This window comes from Rhinolophus sinicus, linkage group LG02 (genome assembly GCF_036562045.2).
Source record: "Rhinolophus sinicus isolate RSC01 linkage group LG02, ASM3656204v1, whole genome shotgun sequence".
Lineage (NCBI taxonomy): Eukaryota > Metazoa > Chordata > Mammalia > Chiroptera > Rhinolophidae > Rhinolophus > Rhinolophus sinicus.
This window is the reverse complement of record NC_133752.1, coordinates 111,410,218-111,431,263: the sequence shown is the minus strand read 5'-3', so window position 1 is coordinate 111,431,263 and position 21,046 is coordinate 111,410,218. Positions and strand designations below refer to the sequence as shown.

At 42.4% G+C, this 21,046-nt stretch overlaps 1 protein-coding gene and 1 long non-coding RNA gene across 3 annotated transcripts in view; both read left to right on the top strand.

Moving 5' to 3' along the window:
• The window catches only part of WNT5B (Wnt family member 5B), a 113,480-nt gene that overhangs the window by 73,935 nt on the left and 18,499 nt on the right, over positions 1-21,046 (top strand). The gene's annotated exons all lie outside the window — the stretch shown is intronic.
• LOC141570052 (uncharacterized) lies at positions 5,974-9,511 on the top strand. The gene is made up of 2 exons (XR_012493811.1): positions 5,974-6,420; positions 9,245-9,511. It is a non-coding gene; the product is annotated as an uncharacterized LOC141570052 (long non-coding RNA).

Here is a 21,046-nt window from a genome sequence, read left to right as displayed (position 1 = left end):
AGTTTATTGTGTCAGGTCTTATGCTTAAGTCTTTGATCCATTTTGAATTAACTTTGGTACATGGTGACAAATAGCAGTCCAGTTTCATTCTTTTGCACGTGGCTATCCAATTCTCCCAGCACCATTTATTGAAGAGGCTGTCTTTGCTCCATTGTATGTTTTAGCTTCTTTGTCAAAAATTATCTGTCCATATTTATGTGGTTTTATTTCTGGGTTCTCAATTCTATTCCATTGGTCTATGTGTCTGTTTTTCTGCCAATACCATGCTGTTTTGATTATTGTAGCCCTGTAGTACAAGCCAAAGTCAGGAAGTGTGATACCTCCATTATTGTTCTTTTTCCTTAAGATTGCTTTGGCTATTCGGGGTCTTTTGTGGTTCCAAACAAATCTGATGATTTTTGTTCTATTTCTTTAAAATATGCCATTGGGATTTTGATGGGGATTGCATTGAATCTGTATATTGCTTTGGGTAATATGGCCATTTTAACTATGTTGATTCTTCCAATCCATGAGCACGGAATGTCTTTCCATTTCTTTGTGTCTTCTTCAATTTCTTTCAAAAATGTCTTATAGTTTTCAGCATATAGGTCTTTCACATCCTTGGTTAAGTTTATTCCTAGGTATTTTATTCTTTTTGCTGCAATTGCAAAAGGAATTGTTTTTTGTATTTCTTTTTCTGAGATTTCATTGTTAGTATATAGGAAGGCAATGGACTTTTGTGCGTTGATTTTGTAGCCGGCAACTTTACTGTATTCGTTGATTGTTTCTAATAGCTTTTTGGTGGAGTCTTTAGGGTTTTCTATATATAGCATCATGTCATCTGCAAAGAGTGATAATTTAACTTCTTCATTCCCAATTTGGATGCCTTTTATTTCTTTCTCTTGCCTGATTGCTCTGGCAAGGACTTTAACACTATGTTGAAAAGCAGAGGTGATAGGGGACATCCTGTCGTGTTCCTGAACGTAGAGCAAAGGGCTTCAGTTTTCTCCATTAATTATGAGATTAGCAGAGGGCTTGTCATATATGGCCTTTATTATGTTAAGGTATTTTCCTTCTATACCCATTTTATTAAGTGTTTTAATCATAAATGGATGTTGTATCTTGTCAAATGCTTTTTCTGCATCAATTGATATAATCATATGATTTTTGTCCTTTATTTTGTTTATGTGATGTATCACATTGATGGATTCGTATGTTGAACCATCCTTGTGCCCCGGGATGAACCCCACTTGGTCGTGATGAATAATCTTTTTAATGCATTGTTGTATTCGATTTGCTAGAATTTTATTTAGGATTTTTGCATCGGTATTCATTAGAGATATTGGTCTGTAGTTTTCTTTTTTGTGCTGTCCTTACCAGGTTTTGGTATCAGGGTAATGTTGGCCTCATAAAATGAGTTAGGGAGTACTGTCTCTTCTTCAATTTTTGGAAGAGTTTGTGCAGAATTGGTATTAGATCCTCTTTGAAGGTTTGGTAGAATTCACTAGTGAAGCCATCTGGTCCCGGACTTTTGCTTTTGGGAAGGTTTTGGATGACTGATTCAATTTAGTTACTGGTGATCGGTCTGTTTAGATTTTCCAGTTCTTCATGGTTCAGCCTTGGAAGGCTATATGTTTCTAAGAACTTGTCCATTTCTTCTAGGTTGTTGAATTTGGTGGCATATAGTCCTTCATAGTATTCTTGGATGATCCTTTGTATTTCTGTGGTGTCCGTGATAACTTCCCCTTTTACGTTTCTGATTTTGTTAATCAGTGTCTTCTCTCTTTTATCTTAGTAAGTCTAGCCAAGGGTTTGTCAATTTTGTTAATCTTTTCAAAGAACCAGCTCTTTGTCATATTAATTTTTTCTATTGTCTTTTTGTTCTCTATTTCATTTAGTTCTGCTCTAATTTTTGTTATTTCCTTTCTTCTGCTGACCTTGGGTTTTACTTGTTCTTCTTTTTCTAGTTCTTTAAGGTGTAACATGAGGTTATTTATTTGGGAGTTTTCTTGTTTCTTGAGATAGGCCTGTAATGAGATAAATTTCCCTCTTAAAACTGCTTTCGCTGCATCCCAAAAATTTTGGTAGGATGTATTTTCATTGTCATTTGTTTCTATGTATCTTTTGATCTCTCCTCTAATTTCTTCTTTGACCCAGTCCTTCTTTAAAAGTATGTTGTTTAGTCTCCATGTATTTGTGTTTTTTCCCGCTTTCTTTTTACAGTTGATATCCAATTTCAAAGCCTTGTGATCAGAGAATATGCATGGTATGATTTCAATCTTCTTAAATTTGTTGAGAATGTTCCATGTACACTAGAAAAGAATGTATAGTCTGATGTTTTAGGATGAAGTGCTCTATAAATGTCAATTATGTCCATTTCATCTAATGTGTCATTTAGGGCTACTGTTTCATTATTTATTTTCTGTTTGGATGATCTATCCATAGCTGTCAATGATGTATTTAAGTCCCCTAGTATAATTGTGTTTTGGTCAATTTCTCCCTTTAGTTCTGTTAGAAGTTGCTTGGTGTATTTCGGTGCTCCCTGATTGGGGGCATAAATATTGATGACTGTTATGTCTTCTTGTTGTACAGTCCCCTTCACCATTATGAAATGTCCATCTTTGTCTCTTGTTATCTTTTTCACCTTGAAGTCTGTTTCATCTGATATCATTATGGCTACACCTGATTTTCTCTGGGTACCATTTGCTTGGAGTGTCAATTTCCACCCTTTCACTTTGAGTCTATGCTTGTCCTTGTAGCTGAGATGTGTCTCTTGGAGACAGCATATGGTTGGGTTTAGTTTTTTGATCCAATCTGCTACTCTGTGCCTTTTTATTGGTGAGTTCAGTCCATTTACATTTAGGGTGATTATTGATATGTGAGGATTTCCTGTCATTCTATCTTTAGTTTTCTGGTAAGGCTGTGTCTCCATTGTTTCTTTGCCTTTTTGTTGTTGTCTATTATTTCTGTGTGGTGGTATTCTATGATGTTTCTCTCTGTTTCTTCTTTTATTTCAGTATATATTTCAATTCTGGATTTATTTTGAGTGGTTACCCTTAAGTTTATGTAAAAGAAAGTTTGATATTTAGAGTATTCCATTTTCTTCAGCACGCTTACTTTCTCCATTCCCATATTCCGGTTCAGGCCTTTACTCTCCCCCTTTTTGAGTTGTGGTTGCCACAAATTGTCCCTGTTGATGGTGGTCGAATAGCCTCCTTTAGTATTTCTTGTAGTGCAGGTCGTGTATTAGAAAATTCCCTCAGCTTCTGTATGTCTGGAAAGGTCTTTATTCCTCCTTCATATCTAAAGGATATCTTTGCTGGATATATTATTCTTGGCTCATGATTTCTCTCTTTCAATAGTTTGAATATTTGGTTCCACTTCCTCCTGGCTTGTAGAGTTTCTGCTGAAAAATCTGATGATAATCTAATGGGCTTTCCTTTGTAAGTTACCGTCTTCTTTTCCCTGGCTGCCTTGAGGATTCTTTCTTTGTCGTTGATTTTAGACAGCTTCAATACAATGTGCCTTGGAGAAGGCCTGTTGGGATTGAGGTAACTAGGTGTTCTATTTGCTTCTTGGATTCGAGGGTCCAGTTCTGTCCACAAATTTGGGAAGTTCTCATCGACAATTTGTTTGAATATATTCTCTGTTCCTTCTCTCTTTCTTCTCCTTCTGGTATGCCCATTATTCTTATATTGCTCTTTCTGATGGAGTCAGAAAGTTCTTGTAGAGTTCTTTCATTTCTTTTAAGTCTCAAGTCTCTTTCTTCTTCTATTTGTGTCATTTCCAGGTTTCTATCTTCGATGTCACTGATTCTTTGCTCCATCTGGTCAACTCTACTACCTAAGCTGGTTATTTCATTCTTAATTTCTTCTATTGAGTTCTTAATCTCCAGAAATTCTATTTGGTTTTTTTTAAGATTTCAATCTCTTTCGTAAAATGCTCATGCTGTTCTTTGATTGAGTTTCTGAGTTCCTTTAACTGCCTATCTGTGTTTTCTTGTATCTCGTTGAGTTTTTTCAGAACTGCAATCTTGAATTCTCTGTCATTTAAGTCACATATTTCTGTATCTTTAAGTGCCTTCTCTGGAGATTTTCACTTTCTTTCTGAGCTATCTTGTTGCCTTGGTTATTCATGGCGATTACTGGTTTACTATTTCTCTTCCTAGACATCTACAGGAGTGACTTCTGCAACAGGTTGATAGAATGCGGTCTTTCTTTTGTTTGCCAGTGCTTGTTGGTAGAATGTTTTATTATTTCTCCAACTGCAACTTATTTTTCTTCTCCCACACAGTAGTGCTATGTTTTCCCTGCACTATTCCAACTTCTCACACAGTGGGGTAATTCCCTGGGAGACGGGCTTCTCCTCTGTTAATAGTTCGTCTAGGTCACAGGGCGCAGTGTCCCGGTGGGTATGCGGAGAGCTTTTGATGTTCCAAAGCTCTTCCAGCTCCTGATTCAGAGCCCGTGTGTTTCAGCAGTTCTGTTTACTCCTGCAGGGATCCGCCCAGATAGGTGGGGTCAGGGGCGGGGTGAGTTGTGAGAGGTGGGCCAGAGCAATGGCGGCGACCACCACCATAGCCGGTCCTGCTTCCACAGCTCTCTCCCCTTTGCTGGAACTAGTTGGGCTGTGAATTTGTGTTTGCCGTCCACAGTTCTCAAAACAGCAAATTTTCTGTTGTTTTGATCTGACACTGCTACTGTTTCGCTTCTAGCACCGGGCAGGTGGGGGCGGGGCGAGCTCCGGGAGGGGAGGGAGGGGGCGGCTGGTCTCAGTGCCTAAGGCTCCGTTCTCTGCTCGGCAGTGCGGGCTTAAACCCCCGTTTTCAGCCTTTTTCCCTCAGTCTTTTCTCCGAGGTCTCTGCCGTGAGCGTTGGGTTCAGCCGTGTTATATGCTGCCCCCTCAGCCCTGTGGAGCCCTGGCGGAGCCCTAGCAGTCCGAGTTCTTCCCTCTCCCGCAGCTGCGGTAGCTCCGGGAAGCAGCGAGCTCGGCGCACTGAGCTGGGTCTGCGTCCTGCGCCCGCACGGCTCCGTCTCCGCGCTTCTCCCTTTCCTCCTCCTCCCTCCACTCGCGCGAATCTCCCACCTGTAGGTGATTTCAGTCGGTAGTGGGCCTCTTCGTCTTGCCTGTCTGCTGTGCAGGGAGTCCTTTGTGGAGTTTTTGTTGTTCGATTCTTTGTAAATTCCAGGGGAGCTTTACAGAGGCTCACCTCACGCCGCCATTTTTCCGGAAGTCCCTCCAAAATTATCTTTCATTTTAAATTATTTTAGGGGCATATTTCACAGAGAATAAAACAAAATGTTGTACTGCTATTATTCAGCTGATGTTTTTATCCTTGTCTGCCTAAAACTTCATGGATTAATGAGGCTATGCTTTTTGTTGTTGTCTTTTATTTTGTTCCCAATGTCTATTACCATTTTATTCAGCTTTACATCTAGAAACACCCTTATTTGAGAGTTTCATTATTTTTTATGGTTTTATGTTATTTAATTTCTCTAACAAACATATACTCATTAAACATGCTATGCTAGTCACTGTTTTAGATGTTTGGAAACAGCAATAAGTAAAACAACCAAAGAAAAAAAAAAGAAGTATAAATTAGCAGATTCAAAATAGTCCCAGGGATGGAAAATACAGCAGGTGGAATATAGTCAATAATATTGTAATAACTATAATGTCAAATAGTTACCAGCATTACCGGTGGGGATCCCTTCATAAGTTATATCAATGTCTAATCACTGTGTTATACACCTGAAAATAACACAGTATTGAATGCCAACTGTAATTGAAAAATGAAAGAAATGAAATAAAAAATAAAAAAAAAAAAGAGATAACCTCCCCTTTCAAAAACTGTATTAAAAAGAAGCCAACAAACACTGAATGAGATTGACTATAATATCAGCAGTATTGGGCCCTGGTGAGGTGTGGCTTTCAAGCAAAACACTTAAAAGGCTGATTTGCTCGCCAAAGCAGGTCAGTGAGAGGGTGTGTGTGTGTAGGGAGAGCCGCCTGTGTGAGTGCACAGCCTGTGGGTAGATGTGCTGCTCATCTACTTATGCCTGCAGGCCCACAGCTTGGGTGCCTGGCAGGCTCTGGTCTTGTAGGGTCCCAAAGGAATGTGTTTGTGTGTAATTATGTCACCCTCTAGTGGTTACTTCCCTATTAGCCCTTTATCCAGGAAAGAGCCCACTCTTGGTGTCAGTTACCTCTTTCAATGAGATTCAGTGAGCAGCATCTCAGAGAGATTTTTGGCACAGAGGGGCAGTGCGGAGAGAGGAGGAGTATGGCGGAAGGCAAGAAGAGAGTGCCAGGATCTGAAGAGAGGGAAAAGTGCTCCTAGAGTCACTTATTAGTCTACTCCTGGCAGAGAAGAAGGAAGCAGAAAAGGCGGGACATTTGGAGAGGAGAGGAAGGAAGACGTCTCAAGTGAAGCTCCTGCATGTCAGTGTTTATGAAATGCCATTTTATATTTGTGGGACGGGACAGTTTCTGCATTAGAGCTCCTCCCAGAGCTTGAGTACTGAGGGCTGAGCCTGGAGTGGGAAGGGCTGTTTGTAAGTAGCTTCCGTTCTCTTCTCCCAGGGCAGTAGGCACAGATTGTGACTAAATTCCAACCTTTCATGACCTGGGACCACACAGCTAACTTGACTGCATCTCCACAGCCTGAGGCTGTGTTCTCTCTGCTGAGGATGAAGGGCATTTTTATCAGGGTCCTAGCAGATTTGTCAGATCTTGATAAATATCCAAAGGCAAGGATGGGACCCAGATCGTTCTCACTGAGAACTGGTTTGTAAGTCCACATCGGGCCTGGGACTCTGCTGTCTAAAGCTTTGCTGGGCCGGAGTTTGAAGGTTATTCCCTCTCTGAGGAGGTGCTGGCGCGGAGCCAGGCTTTGCTGGAAAGTCCTATTTGGATGAACCGAGCATTTACATTTCTTACATAATGCCAGACCCAGAGGAGTATTAGGGATTGGCCCTGTTGCCAGAGTTCACAGCCAGGTCCCCCTTTCTGCCAAGAAGATAGGGTTAAAAGTTTAAAAAAATAGCCAGAATCTCAAGGGGTGAAAAAGCGAAGTTCCCGCCTTGCTAGTGTTAACTCTTCACACCCCAGAAAAGATGGTTAAGAGATAAAAAAAATTAACCCTGATAGCATGTGATCCGGCTACTTTTCCTGGATACCAGTTATTCCCAAAGATGTGTCCACAACACATGCTACGCTCTGGCTTCCCTCCCGCCAGGGGGGACATGAAAACAGAACAAAAACCAGTCCACATTTTTTCCCCAAGTTGGAACAACTTGTCTCTCTTGAGACCTAGAATTCAGTGAGGTTCTTTTTCGTTGTTTATTTTTTATTTTTAAACTTCACTCACCATTTAAGGCCAAAAGTTTCAAGTAACTTAAGTAATCATGCCTGCTGTTGTAACCATCGGGAGTCCTTGATTTAGCTGCTTAAGGGAACCTAAACTGAAGTTGTCAACATTGTGGGCGTAATAAAAAAAACTTAGTAACTAGGTGACACCTTCTCTTTAAAGCTTTGAGAGCTTGATGTAGACATTTAACGAGGAGCTTGTTTTTCTGTGTTTTGTTTTTGGGGGGCTGGTGGTTTAGTTTTTACAAGTAGAGAAAATAAGGCATAGAATGAAGAAGTGACTTTCTCAGGGTCATTGGAACAGTGAGGTTGTGTCCACCTTTCCTGTGAGCTGCAGAGCACCTCTGAGTCCCCTCCCTCAGATGCATGAGGAGCGCTTTGTGCTCCATGTTTCAATAAAACTCATGCAGTTGGGAAATCATCAGACACTGGCAGAAGTACACAGAAATGTGATCACTTATGCCACTAAGTGATTAGGATTGCTAATTGACAGAACTGCAATGGGGAAGGAAAAGTAGGCATTTTCAATAGCGCGATTATGTGTGTCCCCCAGGCGTGTTAGTGACTGCTAAAGTGCTGTGGGAAAATGGAAAACACAAGCTTTGAGATCCATTTCAAAATGGGATCTTAGTTCCCTGTTTTCTTGATTTTTATGCCTATGCATTTAAAAAGGTTGACATATTTTGAGAAATAATATATAAACTAAGAAATCATCACAGCTGGTAGAGCTAAAATTAAAGCTAAAATTGCATTGTGATTTCATCAGCAGCGTGTCGTAGTCTGTAATGCTTCACTGTAGGAAGCGCGTATTTGCTTCCTTACGCTACACTTATATCCTGACCACCATAATTTTCAACATAAACATAGCATTTTTTGAAAACAGCCCGTATGGTGTCATAAATTGATAGAAAGGTGTGACTACTACATGAGATAATATGCTAACTAATATTGTTCTGTGTTCTGTGTTATAAAAACGTAAGTGCTTAAAATCTGAGCATTTAAATCCTTGACCGATATAAAGCATCACACGGTTAATATTAGATCATCTTAAATTATCCGTTGCTGTGGGAAAGAGCTGGTTGTTCAATTTTAATACATGGATCATGTTCCACACTGAGAGGTTTGTTTTGTTTTTCTTTAAAAGAAAATCAGGCTTAATTTTTTTTTATCCCGTTCGTTTAAATTCTAAGACAAAGCTGGAAAAGGGAGACTTGAAGACTGAAAAATAACATTCTACCACTGTTCTACCATGGAAAAGAAATTGTTCACAAAGAAAAAAAACAGAAGAAATTAAGTTTGTAGTGTTATGTAAGACCAAGTACCCAGATTACATGTAAAAGTTAAACTGCTTTACACCCTGTTTCTAAACATAAAGAAGGATGCAAATATATGGCAACAATAGGTTGAATCCTGAATGTTTTCTTAAACATTCCTTAAATGTTAGGGATCCTGAAAGATCCCTAAACAAGTAGGAAATTCTGCCCTGAATGAGTGAGTGTGTGCCTGCTAGGAGAATGTTTTCTAGATCCTGTCTGAGTGGACCTCCACCCCCAATAAAGTAGATTACCTCTAAACAGCAAAATAAAATCAACAACAGCAATAAAACAACTTTTGAAAGGCGTATTAGAGATCCAAGGCAGTTAGAGATTGTCTTCCAGCCTTTCTCTACAGCCGATCGGTTTGGCTTGCCGCTTGGTTAGATGGTCCTTGATCGGTGTGGTGGTTTCGTGGGTATATGCATATGTAGAATGTCATCAAGCTGTATATTGAGTATTTGTGTATTTGACTCTGTTTTCTTTCAATAAAAAAGCTGTTTGTTTGTCAGAAGGGGCTTAATGGGTCAAGGCAAGTTTACCTCTGTGCGTACAAATGGTCACAAGTTCTGTTTGTTCGACAGGCTAAACAAACAGGTAGAGGTCCTGGGGAAGCTGCTGCCCAGAATTGAACAGGGATGGGAACTAGGCCCTGCTCTTCAGCCTGGACACCCTCTTGCCTGATGGCCACTTCCTCCCTGGACCTCTCCAGCCTGGCTGCCCTCACTGCTGAACAAGGCAGGGCGAGGACTTTGTCTCTCCTTGTTACTCTCCTGCTGGCCTGTGCTCAGCCCCATCCTTCAGTACAGTGTATGCAGTCAGCACTCAATAAATATTGACTTTAATTCTGATCATTTTTTCTTTGGTTAATATGTGTTGGGGGTGGGGAGCAGAGTGGGAGAGAAAGGGAGGACGGAAGTTGTTTTTATTTTTAAAGACTAGATCGGTGAATCTGTCATGGGGGGTGGGGGCAACCTGGGACTGGGCAGGAGCTGAGATAGAAAACACACAGATATTTCTGTGTTGCCTCAGTCTTTGAGAATGTTTTCTTAATGCAGCAAAAATGCAGTAATTTGTCATTTGCTGCACACTATTCCATGCTGTTCCCTACTGAGCCAAATCAGGTCACATTATACTTGCCGTGTTATGCTGTACTGTTTTCCATTGACTTTTTGGTTGTTGGTATTGGCTTTTAGGGTGGGGTGTGTGGTTTCTGTCGACACAAACATGAATGCATTTTACCACTGAAATTTGCCTGGGAGTTCAGTCATTTTGAGCTGGAAATTGTCATCGGGATGTGTTTTTACATTCCTGTCCTTGCTTTCATCTGCGGGTGCCACCCATCGCGGCTCTCTGCGGTGCAGTGGGTATGCTGCAATGAGTAGGGAAAAAATGCAGCTTCTCTTATGCAGCCAAGAAGACAAGGAAACCATGATCATGCTGTGTGCCTTCAGCGCACATTTGTTTGTGGTACGTCAGAGCCTCAGATCCAGCTGTCTTTGCCCGTTCCTGCCACCCCAGACAGTGACAGCCACAAGGATAAGGACCTTTTGCCAAAAAGCGCTTCTCCCTTCTTGCTCCAGTGGCTGAGATCCGACAGCACTCCTGCTAGTGTTTCCTGGATCTGAACTCGGGGACGCTGGGGACTGGGCGTTTTTGTAGAGGATCCTCATTGAAATTTACCTGTCAGTTTTTTTAATCTATTTTTCAAAGGAAATTCTAAATGCTTTTGAAACCAACAGTGTTGTTTTATTGTGCTGAGAGAACCCAGATGGCAGGAGAGAATTGTTTTTTCCATCCCTTGAATCACTGCACTTGCACTGTCACCTAGACACAGAAGGGTGAGGTGGGGACAGTGCTGTGGTCACAGAGCAGGGTTAGGTTTCGAAAACCAGCAGAGCCAAAAAATGCCTTCTGATTCATCACTTCCGCTCTCTGTGTGACCTCAGCGCAGATCTAGTTACAGGGTTTCTTTGGCAAAAACACATTTTTGTTCTGGAATTTACCAGGGAGAGCCAGTGTCTCCCAGACCGGTTGCATGTGAGGACCTATCTCTCTCATACATCATTAGTAATTTTGTTTGTTTAGGACCCGTCTGTAGAATCTTTATTCATGGAAAAGTAGAAAGAGGTTCAAACAGCCCAGCTGGGTTTCCTCGTCCTAGGTAAAATTTGTAACCCCTTTGACTTCTCAACTGAGAAAATTGCATGTGGCTGTCACAGAAAGAGGATAAATATGGAACCCCACAATGTGATGCTTGCAGCCACTTTTATTCCATTGAATTGAATGCATAATGAAAGGCGGGCAGAGTTGGGAGGCACAGAGCTGAACCAGTGGCAGGACTGTTGAGCTGTCCTATAGCCGGTCTGTTGAGCTGGGGACAGTTCTGGGCAAGGTACCCCCCCCCCCATTAGTGGGTCACTGGCTGAGAGACGCGATAATATCCCTCCTGTGACCCTACTGCAAGTGTTCTCATCGTAAGACCTAAATGACCTGTGAAAGAGGAAATACAAATAGCTAATAAACATCTAAAAGTGTATGCCCTCACTAGTAATCAAAGAAATACAGTCTAAAATGAAATCACATTTTTTTATCTGTGAGAAAAGATTTTTTAAATGATACTATCCAAACATCTTAATTACTTTTGTCATGTAAAAAAACCCTAAAACCTACCTTAGTGTTTTATTAGCCTCTACTTTCATTAAAGGTTGGAAACTTAAAAAATAATTTATTTTGAAAGAGTCATAAATTGCCCAATAAATTTAATGAGCCCGTTTAACTGGATTGCTTGACTAATCAATAGATTCCAGCGATGGTAGGGCTGGAAAAGACTTTAGGGACTTGGATGGGTCAGCCCTTGCTTCATCCATGGAGAAATCGGGACCAGGAGCAGTTATGTGACTTGTCTAGGGTCACACAGTCGGGAGGAGCTGCAGCTGCATCAGTAGACTGTGACGCGGTTTTGTTTAGCTCTTGCTGTAGGTAAATAGCTTCATGTAGGACTGGACTTGTTTTCTTTTTTAATACGTCAAGGCAGTTGTGCTTTACCATCTTCCCAGACAGACAAAATTTCATAGACCGCAAAGGACAGGCTTCAGGCATTGTTTCCCCATTCATTCTCTGTCCTCGTACGACCGAGCGGCTGGACACCTCTCTATATTATTAATGAGGATAACAATTCACCCACAGTTGGAAGTCCCTTTGATAGCCTTAGTTAAGAACCACTTGAGCAACCACAAACAAAAATAAGGTGTTTACAGTTTAACAGGTTTTGTTTTAAGTATATAGATGAGCTGTACACAAAATAAAATAAGGATGATAAGAGTTTGTATTAGTTAAGGTAATGAACAGATGCCCAGATGTAAATTGGTTCTACAACCATAGAAGTTTGTTAATAGCCCATGTGAAAACCAAAATATGCGTCCCTTATTGGCAGGCAGTTCTCCAGAAGTGGTAATTTTGGGACCTGGGCTCCTTCTGTCCTGTGACTCTACCTTTCGCTATCACTTGGAAAGCTGCTGGACCCACCTGCATCAAGCTGAAAGGAGGAGCGAGGGACTTGCTTGGTGGAGGGTTTTATGGGCCAGGCCCGGAAGCTGCAGACATCACTTCTAACATTCCATTAGAAAGAACTCAGTCATAGGACCACATCTAGTGCAATGGAGGCTGGAAAATGTAGTCAAGCTGTGTGCAGTTTTAGAGACGATCGAGTGAGCTCTCCCACAAATAGCTTTGAGGGTCGAAAGTGGAAAGACATCAAATGAGGGTGAAGTACTTCTTGGACAAATACATTTATACCCAGGAATGCAGAAGTTATTAATAAGTATTGCTACTATTAACTATATATTTTTGTTAATTTTAATAAAGGTATTTTCTGCTGACTCTTCCTAGGTGCTGTTTGTTTTTTCAGTAGTGGTGACTCTTTCTGATCAATGGCATGTGTTTGCAAGATGGCCATATCCCATGAAGATCAAACCACCTGCTCCAACCACCTATTGCAGCCTTGGAGATGAGCACAGAAGTAGTGGGCTCTCCCCAAGGACACATGCAGACATACCATTGTCTGTATTCTTTATGTCAACTCAGTAGTGACCAAGGCACGTGGTCCCAGGGCCTGTACCGGTGGTTGGTTCCCACTGCTAACATTTGTCATTCCTGTGGCTGCATCATGCACAGACCACACCTCTTCCCTCCTTTCCATTCAGGCTGACAGCGCTCTCATTCTGCCCCTTATCGTGTTTCTGCGGGATTAGCTCTCCCAGCTGGGATCCCAACCTCTTGACTCACTTTCTACACTGTCAGTCATTTTTGCCAGCACACTATCGCCAGTTTTCCTAACTGTGGGTCTGATGGTGTCTCCTTCCTGTTTAAATGCTTTGCATGGTCCCTGCACGTTTCGGAATGAAGCCCGACTTCTCAGCAGGGCCTCCAGATCTTCCCTGAGGGGCTCCCATATGAAGTCCTACTTCACCCAGAATTAATGACTTCTGTTTTTCTTTGGATTTTGGCTTTGGTTCTCTCTTTCTTTCTCTCTCTCTTTTCTATAGTTGAATTTTGGACATGAAATTGTTATATGAGATTCCTGTCATCCTCAAAATGTGTCGTGTGTTTTCAGGCCTCTGCAGCTTTCCCCACTAGAAGGGCCTCACTCTCCCATCTCCCACTGTGGGAATCCTGCCTGTCGTCTTAGGGATGAGTTCAAATACCTCCTTCATCATGAAGCAGCCCCTCCTTTGGAATTAATTAGTCTTTCTTAGGACTAATTGGATAGCACTTGGTACCTCCATTATAATATATCACTCTGCTGAATATTGTAATCTCATACATGTTTGCCTCACCCCTACAAGATTATAAGAATTTCTCTTATCTTTGAGTAAGACCTAGTAGGTGCTCGATAATATTTATTGAGTTGGAGTCACAGAAAGAATTCCATTTAAATTACTTTTCGGCATGGGTCTTAATTTCCTTTACTCTGAATAGCAAATACAAAATTGCTACCCATTTAGTTCTTTCTGATAATGGGAAATTCCTCCCAAGTTTATCACAGAGCCTGCTTTTCCTAATGATTAACTATAAAGATGAGAAATCAAGGTTGTCATGGGAATAGAAAAAGTGTATTTCCCTGGCCCATCGCTGGGGTGTTGATACTGGGACGTGGCTTCGACTTCGTTGCTTTTCCCCCAGTGCCCGTGGTATTTTGCATGTTACCTTCCTTATAGCCCATGTTACACTTAACAGTAGATTCCAAATGGTCTTTTTGGTTTTGTATGAGTGACAATTTGTTTTCTTGCCTGGTTTCCCCTATAGACCAGCACCATCCATAAACTCTGTGGTGATGGAAATGTTCTGTAATCTCTGTCCAAAGCAATAGCCACTCGACACATGTGGTTATTGAGCATTTGAAATGTGGTTACTGCCACTGAGCAACTGAATATTTAATTTTAATTCATTTTAAACTTATGTGCCCTGTGGCTACCATATTGGACAGTGTAGAGACACTGAGTTCCAAGGAGAGTAACGTCTTATTAATTTATTATAATCTCCTATAAAGTGCTACGTGCTTAGTAGGCCCACAATAAATATTTGTTAAATGAAGACTATTTAACATTCATCGAGTGGGTGCGGAATGTGAGGGGCTCCCCGGGGCCAGCTGGTGTCACCATCATTTTCCACACAGCCCCTTGTTGAGGCAGCGCAGATCACAGGGCTTGGCCTCCCTCATCCCCTCCAGCTTTCACCTGGAAAGCTGGCAGCCATGGGAGCAATTTAGCAAGAGATTTGAGAGACCTGGCAGAACCATAAAAGAAACAAAAGAACCTCAGCGATGAACCAAATGCGTCTTTAACCTGCCTGGGCCTGAATGTGGTGATCATGCTTTTTCCTGAGGCAGCCACAGAAGTTACTTCCTTCCCAAGATCAGAACGTGTGAGACGCACTAGTCTAGTCTGAAGACAGCTGGCAGTGACTCTAGTTGTGGTAAAGAATGGTGAGTGTCTTAGCACTGACACGGGGAGCTGAGAAGAGGTAGCCACGCTACCCTGGCTGTTCTCATCTGGCGAGGAAGGAAGTGGGCATGTGCCTGAGAGGACCGGACTCTTTCTGCCATGTTTTCGTTAGAAAGCTGCTTGGCACTCCCTCCCTCTGAAGATGAAGGAACTGTTCCACAGCGGTGTAAGGATCAGTTTGAAACAGGGCAACAGCCTGGGAAAGCAACAGGAAGACCCATATAACTTAGTTACTGGTACCCGGGGATGCAAAGCCAGGTGTCACGTCTGCATGAGCAGTACGTTACAGGTAGCAGTGACTTGCAGTCTCTCCTTTCCCACTGTGCCATTGGAGCCCATTGGGACACAGTCATTCCTCTGCCATTAACCTGGCTGATGAAGGCTGAAGGACAGTCTCTGGCACTCAGCATGTAAGGCGTCTGGGCCCGGAGCTGCTGCTTCTCTTCTTCTTTCTGCTGCAACATGCACCTCCCATTTATTTATAAAAATGAAATAACTATCCTGTTTTTCCTAATGGAAATTGCCAATTTTTGGAGCAGAAGGTTGGCAGCTTCAGTAGACCTCAAGAGAGCAAGAAGACTAGAATAAGGTGAGGTAATAACTTCTCATCCAAACCTGGCTTCTGGGATGGAATTACAGAATTGTTTAGGAAAAAGGAGACTTGGTAGCACTACTTTCATAAAACCCCATATGTGCAAATCCAGATATGCCAGATATGTAAATAATTCAGTGGTTATTCATACAGTAAAATGACTGTTATATATGTAATATAATTATAATATATAACACATATATTAAGATTCTTTAAATAGCAGAGTGCCATACTTAAAAGCCTTTGAGCACCAGCCAAGCAAAATGAATGCATTGAGCAGCCAGGATAAATGCAATTAAGAGCAGTGGGGATTTTGGAAAGTTAGGGAGCTCCTCCTCCCCCACCCATCAAAGCATTCGTATTCCAAAACTTTCAAAACATTGTGTTAGCCAGTGAGATTTGGTTATCTGCCAGTTGGTGATCCCTGCTTTGTTAAAGAGTAAGATTTCCCCAGGCCCCTTAAAAATATGCTTCCATTTGCAAAAAACAGGAACACATTTACTTGGTAACACAAGATACATTTTTATTCTAATTAGCCCATGGCATAGAGAGAGGTTGTCAACCTGCCTGTGATGGGGATCCAGAATTCCATTTATTTGCTTCATTCACTATCCACACCAGGGCATTTGTGGATGTGGGTGGCAATTGCCCAGGGTAATGTTTTCCTCATACCATACCAGACCCAGGAGATACTTGGAGAAAGGTGAGAGCATCCAGACAGCTTTCCCTCAACTCTCCAACTCCCTTGAAAACAAAGTTCACCCCGTGGCTGTCATGCTTCTAAAATAATTTCCTAGGTCCACACTCGTTTGTGGCCATATACTTCTGCCTTTGTTTTCTAGGGCATCTTTCGAAATTATTTTAATTCATCAGGATGCAGGAGGAGGAAGAATCCCTCTTATATTCTGCACAGAATAAGACTTCTTGTGCCAGCCCGGTGGCTCAGGTGGTTGGAGCGCCGTGCTCCTAACGCCCAAGTGGCTGGTTCGATTCCCACATGGGCCAGTGAGCTGCACCCTCTACAGCTAAGGTTGTGAACAACAGCTCTCCCTGGAGCAGGGCTGCTGTGTACTGCTGTGTGCTGCGGTGTGCCTCCAGGAGTGGCTGGTGGCCAGCGTGAGGGCCGGCAGCCAGTGTGAGCGGCCAGCTGCCGTGAGCTGACTACCTCAGCCGGGGGAGCGCAAGGCTCATCATACCAGCATGGGCCAGGGAGCTGTGTCCTACACAACTAGACTGAGAAACAACGGCCTGAACCAGATTGGGGGTAGGCGGAAGAAGGGGGAAGAAAAGGACTTAATGACAGAGTTTGGCTACGTGCCCAGGGAGAGAACTGCCTTTTCAAATCAGATGAGCGAGCTGGGGTCTGCCACTTCTGGGACCCACACACGGACCTGGTATCTTGGCGACTTGGTCTTCCTGCTCTGTGGGGTTTGTTCAGCAGGATGTGAATTGGCCACTTCTTGAGGCCGGAGCTGGAGACTTGGGAATCACTTTTCTCTGAAACATCAAGAACTAGATTTTAGTGTGGAGGTCTCAGGATCGATTTCTGTGTCCCTGTCACCCTGCAATGTGATTGGGTCCATCTTACTCTATACTTCCCAAATTGTGGGAAATTTGTCACTGTGAATAACAAACACATTTCTGAGGAAGGGCATTTTGCAGCTTTCTTGAGGGCCAGAATTAAAATCTCATCATTTCTACCCACCCTCTACCTCTCCTTCATCCCTCACACCCAAGGCATTGTTCCTCCTGCAAGCTAGAGAAACAACGAGAAAAGACACAGGCTGTTTGGGAGATAAAGGCTGCTGCAAAGTGACGGGGTGGAAGTTAGGATACCACCTCCAAAAAACCCCCACGTTTTTATTTTCATCTCCACCAACTGCCAGAAAGTAGATCACACAAAGGAGTGCTGTGCCTTTGGGCTAAGAGGATTCATTGAGCAAAGCTTGGAAGCAAGAACTGGAGAGACCAGAGAAACCCTTGGGAGAAATAATTAAGGCTGGCAGGGAACAGCTACGTTAATTGAGCTGAGAAGAAAGATCAGGGGATTCTTTTAAGAAGTTATGGAATTTTCTGATAGAGTCTTGGGTACATCATTGCGTTAACCTTTGGTCACTACTTAAAAATACAGTTTTAAGGGAGAAAAGTATCTATGAAAAAATTTATGTAAGAGAAACAGGATACAATAGTAATAATTGACAAAAAAAAGGGAGACAGAAGATGGTTTTATCAGATTCTCGTTTCCTGGTTTCCTAGTGTGAGAAGATAAGAAACAAAATGCCAAGTTGCCTCCTGGTTTGGCCCCAGCAGCTGCTGCTTCACGTGCAGCTGATCCAGGCCTCGCACTCCGTGTAAAGTACCTGTGTGGGTTGTATTGAGCCCCCTCCCTCCCCACCAGCCCCACCTGCTCTCCAATCGTTTCCCATGTGGCTGTCTCTGTACCTAAATTTTCCAACATGCGTTTAAGGCAGAGGTTTCTTTTTTGGTATGAAGACCATTTTTAAGCCCCCTGCAAGAGGTCATGTGCCCCATGAGACTACAGTTTTACTTCCCATTGAGGAAATATATAAAGATCCCCTCAAACTGTTAGGTATTGATAAGACTTTTTCTCATTTTAAAATGTTTTTTCTTGTGTAATGTAACATATACAGAAAACGGCACAGACCATGTATGCTCGACTTAGTAAATTGTTACAAAGTGAACCACCCACATATGTACCCATTACCCAGGTTAAGAAACAAAACATTTGCTAGCACTCCAGAAATTCCCATGTGTCCCCTCCTCATCATAATCCTCTCTTCCACCCTTGAGGAAACCACTCTCCTGACATTTACAGTAATCATTTCCTTGCTATTCTTTATAGCTTGACCACCTACATACGGATCACTAAACAATATAGTTTTGCTGTAAAAGGAATCATAGTTTATATATTCTTTTGTGACTTGCTTCTTCTCAAGATTATGTTTGTAAGATTCACACGTGTTGTTGCCTGCAACTGTAGTTCCTTCGTTTTCATTACTGCCTGATAGTTCATTGTACGTATTAATGTATCACAGTGAGTTCGTCCATCCGTGGTTGATGGATACGTATATGTGTGTTGTTTCCAGTCAAACTGTTGACAGCACTACCATTGTCGACAGGTGTCCTGGTGTACACGTGGGCAGATGCTCCAGAAGAGTGGAATTGCTGCATCAGGAACACTTTTTAAAAATGTAACAGCTTTATTGAGATACAATTCACTTGCCATACAATTCACCTGCTTAAAGTGCACAATTTAATGATTCGTAATGTATTCCTAAAGTTGTGCAACCATCACCCCAATCATCAGTAGCACTTTTAAACGAATTAGTATTTTATTCATTACGCGGGACTATGTACAAGTAGACCATCAGAGTAAAAGTAGGTGGACGTATTACCTATGTATTCATTCTAGAGGTGATGCTTAGTTTCCATGTGTTGTGTGGTTCTATGGCCCCCAGGAGTCTTTAGCCCCCAGGTAAGGAACCACTGGCTTAAGGCATCGATATATAGAAATTTTCCATTAAAATTCATACATGCTACTTGAAAGATTTAGTGCTTTATATCATTACATACTCTGGGGTGGCTTTATGACAGTGGTTCTCAAATTTTGTGGGCATCAGAATCACCTAGAGGGCTGGTCCAAACAAATGCCAAGCCCCAGCCTCAGAGTTTCAGATTCAGTAAGTCTGGGTAGAGCTTGGTCATTTGTATATCTAATCAGTTTCCAAGTGATATTGATACTGTTAGCTTGGGGACCATACTTTGAGAAACCTGGCAGCTGGCTGTTACCTTGGAAATTAGAGGACTGAGTGTGGAAGGAATTCATTCAATCATTCAGTTGATAAGAATGGGACAAAAGACACAATTTGTTGGAGGGAAAAGAAGCAATTAGCTGGCTCTTGTAGCAGCTCAGAGTACAGCAGTAGGAATGGAGGGTTGGGAATAGATTTTTAAAACATTATGGAAACGCAGTCAAGACGCCTTGACAATTGATTTGACATGGAGGGTCAAGGAGAAGAAGGAGTCAGAAAGGACACTGAGATTTTAGGTCTGGATCAGGAAGAGAACTGGAGGACAGAGAGGAAACTGAGAAGAAAGAGTGTAATCAGCATCTTAACTTCTATACTTCTTGGCTCTCTAGGAAGATTTACTCAACCATCATTTCGTGGTCATAAGGTGACTGATCCCCTAGGCCTGTGGCCCTATTCCTACAGTGATGTCCCCAGAAACCAGAAGCATATGCTCATGGGAGTTTTCCTGGGCGATTGATATTGAATGCTCAGTGGGAATTCAATACCGGATTTCAGAGGGGCTACATAAAATTAATGAGAAGAGTAATCCTGAGAACACTGGAAATTACCCAAGTCCTCCTTTATGTGTTGTAATATCTCTCCTACGCTTCCAAAAGCACCTTGACATTTTCTCTCTGGGACCAAACCACATCTTTAAGTGAAATCCTTGCTCTTTTCCTCCTATTTGAAGCATATGTTCTTCAAGGCTCTGCTCCAGTCCCACACCCCGACTGTGATCGCTGCCTTGGGTGCTTCATGTGTCCTGCATTTCAGAGTAGGTTTTTCATTTCCCCAGCTAGACTAAAGCACCTCAGGGATCAACATCTTAGACACTGTCATGTTCCTGTATAATAAGCAGCATTAGCCGTCGAATGGTACTCTTGTCTTTGAGGAAAAGGTAGAGACAAAGCTGGGACCTGGAATCTCCAGAATCTCAATTAGCAGCTAACAGTAGATTCCCCAATTATGGGTACATCAGCAGAAGCAGCTTTTCTGCTGGGCAGTGGGCTGGGCTGTATGGAAGCCAAAAGGACTTCTTTGTTTCCATGAGGGGCTGGCTTCAGTGGCCTAGCTATTATATCCTTGAGAGCCAAAGAGGGCTCTTCTCTTTTTTCAACCAGCACATATTTATTGAGCACCTACTAGGTACCCTTGGGCACCATCCTAACCACTGAGAGAAAATGGTGAACGAGACCATTTGCAGAGCTTATGAGGAAAGAAAAATACAAACAGATTAGCATGCCACATTATACCACATTATGATATATTAAATGCTGTGACAAAACTATGCAAGAAGCTAGAAAGAGAAAGATGGAAATAGGGGATGGAAGGGAGGGGCCTTCTTTGTATTGGGTGGTCAGGGAAGGCTTCTTTGAAGGTGTGACCTCAAGGACAAAGGAGCTTGATCTGCACACATAGGGGGGAAGCATTCCCAGAAGTTAGTAAGGCACACAGGGGACAAACGGTATGAGGGGTGGGGAAGGAAGTATATACAGGCAGTGTGGGGTGTTTGGAGCACAAACTGAAAACCAAAACAGGATGGAAAGGTTGACAGAGTTAGGTTTTGAAAGGCCTTGTGTCGTGTGGTGAGGGGGTTTGACTTCATCCTGTAGGAGATGAGGAACCTTTGAAGGGTTTTAAGCAGAAATGTCACGTGATCAAATTTGAGTTTTAAAAAGAGCTGGTAGCTGGATTCATCGAATGGTAACATAGTTTTATGTCATCAAAGTAGGGTCTTCTCTTGCTGAAGACATAGTCCCTTGGTCAGTTTTTCTGTTACCAGTGATCTAAAATTTCTTTCCACTTTCTCCCCAAGCTTTAACATTTCTTTAGGTGACCACTTTGCCCCTCACGTCTGCCAGCATCTCCCACGAGCCCCTCCCACCATGCCAGGGTCCATCTTCCTATCCCTTCATCTCTTGGCCTGGTTCGTCATTTCCATCCCAGCATAAACGTAAGCACCAGCTCTCTAAAACA